We start from the raw sequence: 6,197 nt of genomic DNA, 5'->3' as shown, positions 1-6,197 counted from the left end.
TTTTTTCATCAGCATAAGCACGTACTGTAGACTCAGCGCAACTGCAAGTAGCGGTTATTTACATAGAGCTTATATGACTTAGTGCTAAAGCAAAATTATCCTGTATCATTAGCCAGGCTGTTGTTTTAGAAATATTTTCAGTATTGAGCCAGCTGTGGATTAGTTTCAGTTATATTTACTCCTCCTCCAATTTTAGAGAAATTTGGACAAAGTGTATAATTGTCTATAATTGTCTTGCTTATTTTCATGTGATGTGAACCACTTTTACCTTGTGTTAAATTGTGCTTTTCAAATAAGTTTGCCTACCCTAAAAGTGCCAAGGTTAATTAAATAAATACAACATTAAATATGGAATTAATAATTTCAAATTTCTGTGGTATGGGGGACTAAAAGTGCCACGGATTTAAATGCAAACATTTGTTATTAAATGTGTCATTAATTCATTGAAATGGCGATCACATTCATGTAAAAACTAAGCTTGAGAACGATAAACCGATACGACCGGATATCCGGTTTTATAGGTGAGAGATACAGCTGTATCGATAGTAGTTACCATTCGACAGTAATTAGCCATTAAATATTCAATGAACCGATAGTAGAGATAAAATTCGGCTATCGCGAGCACAATAATTGGCTTCTAATGCCTAGTTACAGTGCCTTGCAAAAGTATTCGGCCCCCTTAAACCTTTCGCCACATTTCAGGCTACAAACATGAAGATATAAAATTTTAATTTTTTGTCAAGAATCAACAACAAGTGGGACACAATCGTGAAGTGGAACAAAATTTATTGGATAATTTAAACTTTTTTAACAAATAAAAAACTGAAAAGTGGGGCGTGCAATATTATTCGGTCCCCTTGCGTTAATACTTTGTAGCGCCACCTTTTGCTCCAATTACAGCTGCAAGTCACTTGGGGTATGTTTCTATCAGTTTTGCACATCGAGAGACTGACATTCTTGCCCATTCTTCCTTGCAAAACAGCTCGAGCTCAAGAGGTTGGATGGAGAGTGTTTGTGAACAGCAGTCTTCAGCTCTTTCCACAGATTCTCGATTGGATTCAGGTCTGGACTTTGACTTGGCCATTCTAACACCTGGATAAGTTTATTTTTGAACCATTCCATTGTAGATTTGGCTTTATGTTTTGGATCATTGTCCTGTTGGAAGATAAATCTCCGTCGCAGTCTCAGGTCTTGTGCAGATACCAACAGGTTTTCTTCCAGAATGTTCCTGTATTTGGCTGCATCCATCTTCCCGTCAATTTTAACCATCTTCCCTGTCCCTGCTGAAGAAAAGCAGGCCCAAACCATGATGCTGCCACCACCATGTTTGACAGTGGGGATGGTGTGTTCAGGGTGATGAGCTGTGTTGCTTTTACGCAAAACATATCGTTTTGCATTGTGGCCAAAAAGTTCAATTTTGGTTTCATCTGACCAGAGCACCTTCTTCCACATGTTTGGTGTGTCTCCCAGGTGGCTTGTGGCAAACTTTAAACGAGACTTTTTATGGATATCTTTGAGAAATGGCTTTCTTCTTGCCACTCTTCCATAAAGGCCAGATTTGTGCAGTGTACGACTGATTGTTGTCCTATGGACAGACTCTCCCACCTCAGCTGTAGATCTCTGCAGTTCATCCAGAGTGATCATGGGCCTCTTGGCTGCATCTCTGATCAGTTTTCTCCTTGTTTGAGAAGAAAGTTTGGAAGGACGGCCGGGTCTTGGTAGATTTGCAGTGGTCTGATGCTCCTTCCATTTCAATATGATGGCTTGCACAGTGCTCCTTGAGATGTTTAAAGCTTGGGAAATCTTTTTGTATCCAAATCCGGCTTTAAACTTCTCCACAACAGTATCTCGGACCTGCCTGGTGTGTTCCTTGGCTTTCATAATGCTCTCTGCACTTTAAACAGAACCCTGAGACTATCACAGAGCAGGTGCATTTATACGGAGACTTGGTTACACACAGGTAGATTCTATTTATCATCATCGGTCATTTAGGACAACATTGGATCATTCAGAGATCCTCACTGAACTTCTGGAGTGAGTTTTCTGCACTGAAAGTAAAGGGGCCGAATAATATTGCACGCCCCACTTTTCAGTTTTTTATTTGTTAAAAAAGTTTAAATTATCCAATAAATGTTGTTCCACTTCACGATTGTGTCCCACTTGTTGTTGATTCTTGACAAAAAAATTAAATTTCATATCTTTATGTTTGAAGCCTGAAATGTGGCGAAAGGTTGCAAGATTCAAGGGGGCCGAATACTTTTGCAAGGCACTGTTAATACATTGCTTAATAGGATAATAATGTAGCTTTTACTTCACATGCTGCGTTTGTGTCATTCACCACACAGCGCACTTAGATTGTTACCGCACACATGATGTAATATGGACAAGCACAACTCACAGCCGTGGTTGCCTCAACTTCCCATGCATTTTTCAGCAGAACCACTACTAGTCGCCGTCATTATCCGATCGTCACGGGCGTGTCATAACAACACGAGAGCTAACAAAACCACTGCAACACACGCTCCGTAGCGGTTTTTTTACAGCCCAAAACGAAACTAGTTGTGGCAATGAAGCAACATGCTAAAACAATGGACAGTTTGAGCACCGACGCCAGCGACGCGCAGCGATTGATTTTCAACGCACCCAGGAAAACAAAAGTCGGACTTTGAAGTGATGAAGGCAGCCAGATCTGTTCGCATGGCACAGAGCTAGTATGAAGTCTGGAGCGGTACAGAGATCGTGAGTTTTTAACCCTGAAAAATAACCCACTACAATGGTGAAAAGGGAAGCACGACCCTTTGGAGATTCTGTTTCCACGAAACGCAGTCTACTTAAACATGAACATATGGATTGGTTGATCTTCCTCAAGAAAAAAATCTGCCCTTCAAAAAAGATATGCACAGTGATGAGGAATAAAAAAAATGTGGAAGCACAGGCATAAGTGAATGACTTTGCTGTGTATAAGGTTAAAGTAATGATTATTGACCTGTCTGTCTAAAATGCCATGTTTTTCTTATAGTTATACCAGTGGTAAAGCATAATTTATTATTTATTTATGATAACATTGCAGGTTTAATTCTTTTTTTCTAGAGCTGCTGCATATAATTAATATTTTTTTGTTTGTAAGATGTTTACGTTGAAAGTTTGCACTTAAATTACATACCTCTTGTGTTCAAAACACCAGGAAATACAGTAATTGAATTACTGCACTTTATTGTTGTCTGTCACTGGAGTTTTATTTTCAGTCCCATCCAACAAAATGATGGTCATATAGTAAGCCTCATTTTTTTTTTCATAAAAAAAATAAAACATAACATTGGTATGAAATTTTGTTGTTTAATTTTGCTATTAGAAATGTGGTCTTTTTTATATGTTTAAAATACTCTACGAACACACACAACAAATGTTTACTATCGTATCGTTTTACCTCCGTATCGAACCGTATCGTTCTTAAACTGTATCGAATGGTATCTAATCACTTGGCCTTAAAAATGTATTGTTTTTGAATTGAATCATAACCTGTGTATCTAGATACATATCGAATCGGCTTTATGCCAGAGATTCCCAACCCTAGTAAAACCATATCCAATTTATTATTATTTTTTGCTATCATATATTATTTAATTCATTATTATTGGATAGTCCTGTGTAGTTGTCGTGCTTCAAGAATTTATTTTCTTTTAACTACGCCCATCAAAGATAGTGACCGGATACAATAGACAGGTACAGTAGGCTGCAAGAATTTAGGCGCTATTATGGTTATGTCATGCTGGTTTCACAATCAACAGCTATTTGACTAATATAATGTAACATTCCACTTTCTTCTCTTTGTAGATGCTCTTTTGAAATATTTTCTTTCTACCTCTGTACATCTTGGACCATCTTTTACAGCGAACTTATCCACATCAGCACCAAGTCCAAGCCCACCAAGTCCAGAAAAGAAGTGCACCTTCCAAAACAACTGTCATATGAAAGTGTATTGGATGCTTTTACATCAGTGAAGACAAGGTGAGTAAGGTTATAAGTCAAGGTGAAAAAAAAAAGTTGCATTTTAAAGTGTTCTGTGTATCTTTATATAGGTTTGTGTGGGTGGTGTTAATCATACTGTATAACAATTGTAATTTATTTAATGCATTTGTTTTTTTAAGTGTTTTCATTGGTGCTTTTGAATAGTTTTTGCAGCATTTTTCTTTTAATTTCTGCACTTGTTTGTTGTCTTTTTTATATAATAGATTACAAAGAGATAACGTGCTTTTTCAGTGTGAGTGTTTAAATATATGTGGTGAAAATAGGGGAGGGGGGCAATAAGTATGTTGCCTAGGGCACCAGATTGGTCAGGAATGGCCCTGCTTTTGGGAACCAGCCATAGTGAGCCAACAGTTACACCTTCAATACAGATTTCAATTCCGAATCTCTTGAATACAGTATAGCAGTTCACAATCAATATTTATCTAATAACATGATCTGCTGCTTATTATTTAGACAAACCTCATTACTCTTGACTTATGGGCATTTGAGGTTGATGCTGCTTTTGGAAGTAACTGCTGCTTATTATTTAGACAAACCTCATTACTGTCACAGTCTGCTGCTGGTTAGATTATGTTTCGTTACAGAGCTCATTGTGGGGGGCGTTCCTGACGTCGCACCTGCACTCAATGCGGGCTCATCAACACAGCATTTAAGCACGGCTGATCCTGAAGAAGGCTGTCGAGATATTGCTTGCTGATCGCCATTAGATTCTCGCACTTTCGCCTTGCTACTCTCGCTTATTCCCGGTCTCGGATTTTGTTTGTTGTGCTGCCCTCCGTTTAATCTCTACCTTGTGCAGGTATTTGAGTATTCGTATTTTGCCAGCTCTCTGCCTATAGGGAATGGGACGTACTACGTCATTGTTTGGACGCGCCTCCATGCTGGCAATATGATTCACTTCCGGGTCGGCAGACTCAATGCGGATTGTAACGTGTGGTCGTGCTAAGCTAACTCTTTCGGTGTTTTAGAAAGAAATTATGGGTGTGTATTGTTGTGTTACCGGGTGCAACAGCTTCTCCTACGACTAAAAAAAGGGCGAGGAAAACTGGACTCACTTTTCACCGTTTTCCTGCATGGAGGACCAAATATCAGATCACGAAGGCACGACTGATGGCTGGATTGCAGCGGTTCGTCGGAAAAGCATTTCTTATGATCATATTTCTGCTGGAATGAGAGTATTCCCCTCATCTCTACTCTTGTAAGTTGAACGATTTATCCGTTTTGGTTTCAATACGTTTTTTTTTGTGTGTTTTTTTTACTGTTGTGTAAATCTGCGTCGGTAGCAATTCTAACCTACTCCTCCTCCCCTACCTGTTGTGTTACTAGGAAAACCTGCATATGAAATGCTGACAACACATCCCGATTGGTCACCATATCTCTTCTTGGGTTATTCTGAGGTCAAGCGCACCACATCGGAGCGTTATGAGAGGTTGGAAAGGCGAAGAGTGCACGCTGAAACTTCTGTTTGCTCTGCTCTTACAAACACGATCCCAAGTGTTGTTGTGAAAAGTCAATAAAATATGAATACCAAAACATGACTTGAACAACTTCTTGGCGAACTGTAACTGCTTGTTGTTTACTTCAGGTCTTCATAATAAACAGGTGTAATAATTACAAAGTCAGCTGACTTAATTTTGTTATTCTATTTGGAATATGCATTGACAATTTTTGGACAGTGTTGTAGACAAGAACTGGGACTGATAAGTTGCAATAGATTTATTTCAAGTAATGCAATTTCTCCAATACGATATTTGAATTGACAGTTTAAAATCTTTAAATTAGTGCAAACAAGGCCCACCCTCTGACGGTGGCAGCAAATATTATATAATTATAAGTAATACACAAATACAAGATCACAATAAACGTGTCTTTGTCAAAGCAGTTTAAAACACTATTTACTGGCCTTGGGTAAATTGCCAGACAGGATAAATATATGCTTTAAAGTTCTTGCATTTCCATTTTAAGTATTGCAAGTACTAGTCTCCAACACAGTATTTGAACTGACAGTTTAAAATCCTTTTAGTACAAAATGGCCCACACTCTGGCAGGGGGCAGCAAATATTATAATACATAATACATTATAAAAAGCTATATACTATATAAATACAAGATCACAACAAAACCTGTATTTTTTCAAAGCAGTTAAAAAACATCCAGTGGCCTTAGGT

General features: G+C 38.4%; 1 long non-coding RNA gene across 1 annotated transcript; it reads left to right on the top strand.

Annotated features, from left to right (window-relative positions):
• Positions 1 to 4,922: 4,922 nt before the first annotated feature.
• LOC130930124 (uncharacterized) lies at positions 4,923 to 5,562 on the top strand. The gene is made up of 2 exons (XR_009066993.1): positions 4,923 to 5,227; positions 5,356 to 5,562. It is a non-coding gene; the product is annotated as an uncharacterized LOC130930124 (long non-coding RNA).
• Positions 5,563 to 6,197: the final 635 nt, after the last annotated feature.

This window comes from Corythoichthys intestinalis, chromosome 2 (genome assembly GCF_030265065.1).
Source record: "Corythoichthys intestinalis isolate RoL2023-P3 chromosome 2, ASM3026506v1, whole genome shotgun sequence".
Classification (NCBI taxonomy): domain Eukaryota; kingdom Metazoa; phylum Chordata; class Actinopteri; order Syngnathiformes; family Syngnathidae; genus Corythoichthys; species Corythoichthys intestinalis.
This window is presented reverse-complemented; position numbering and strand designations above follow the sequence as displayed.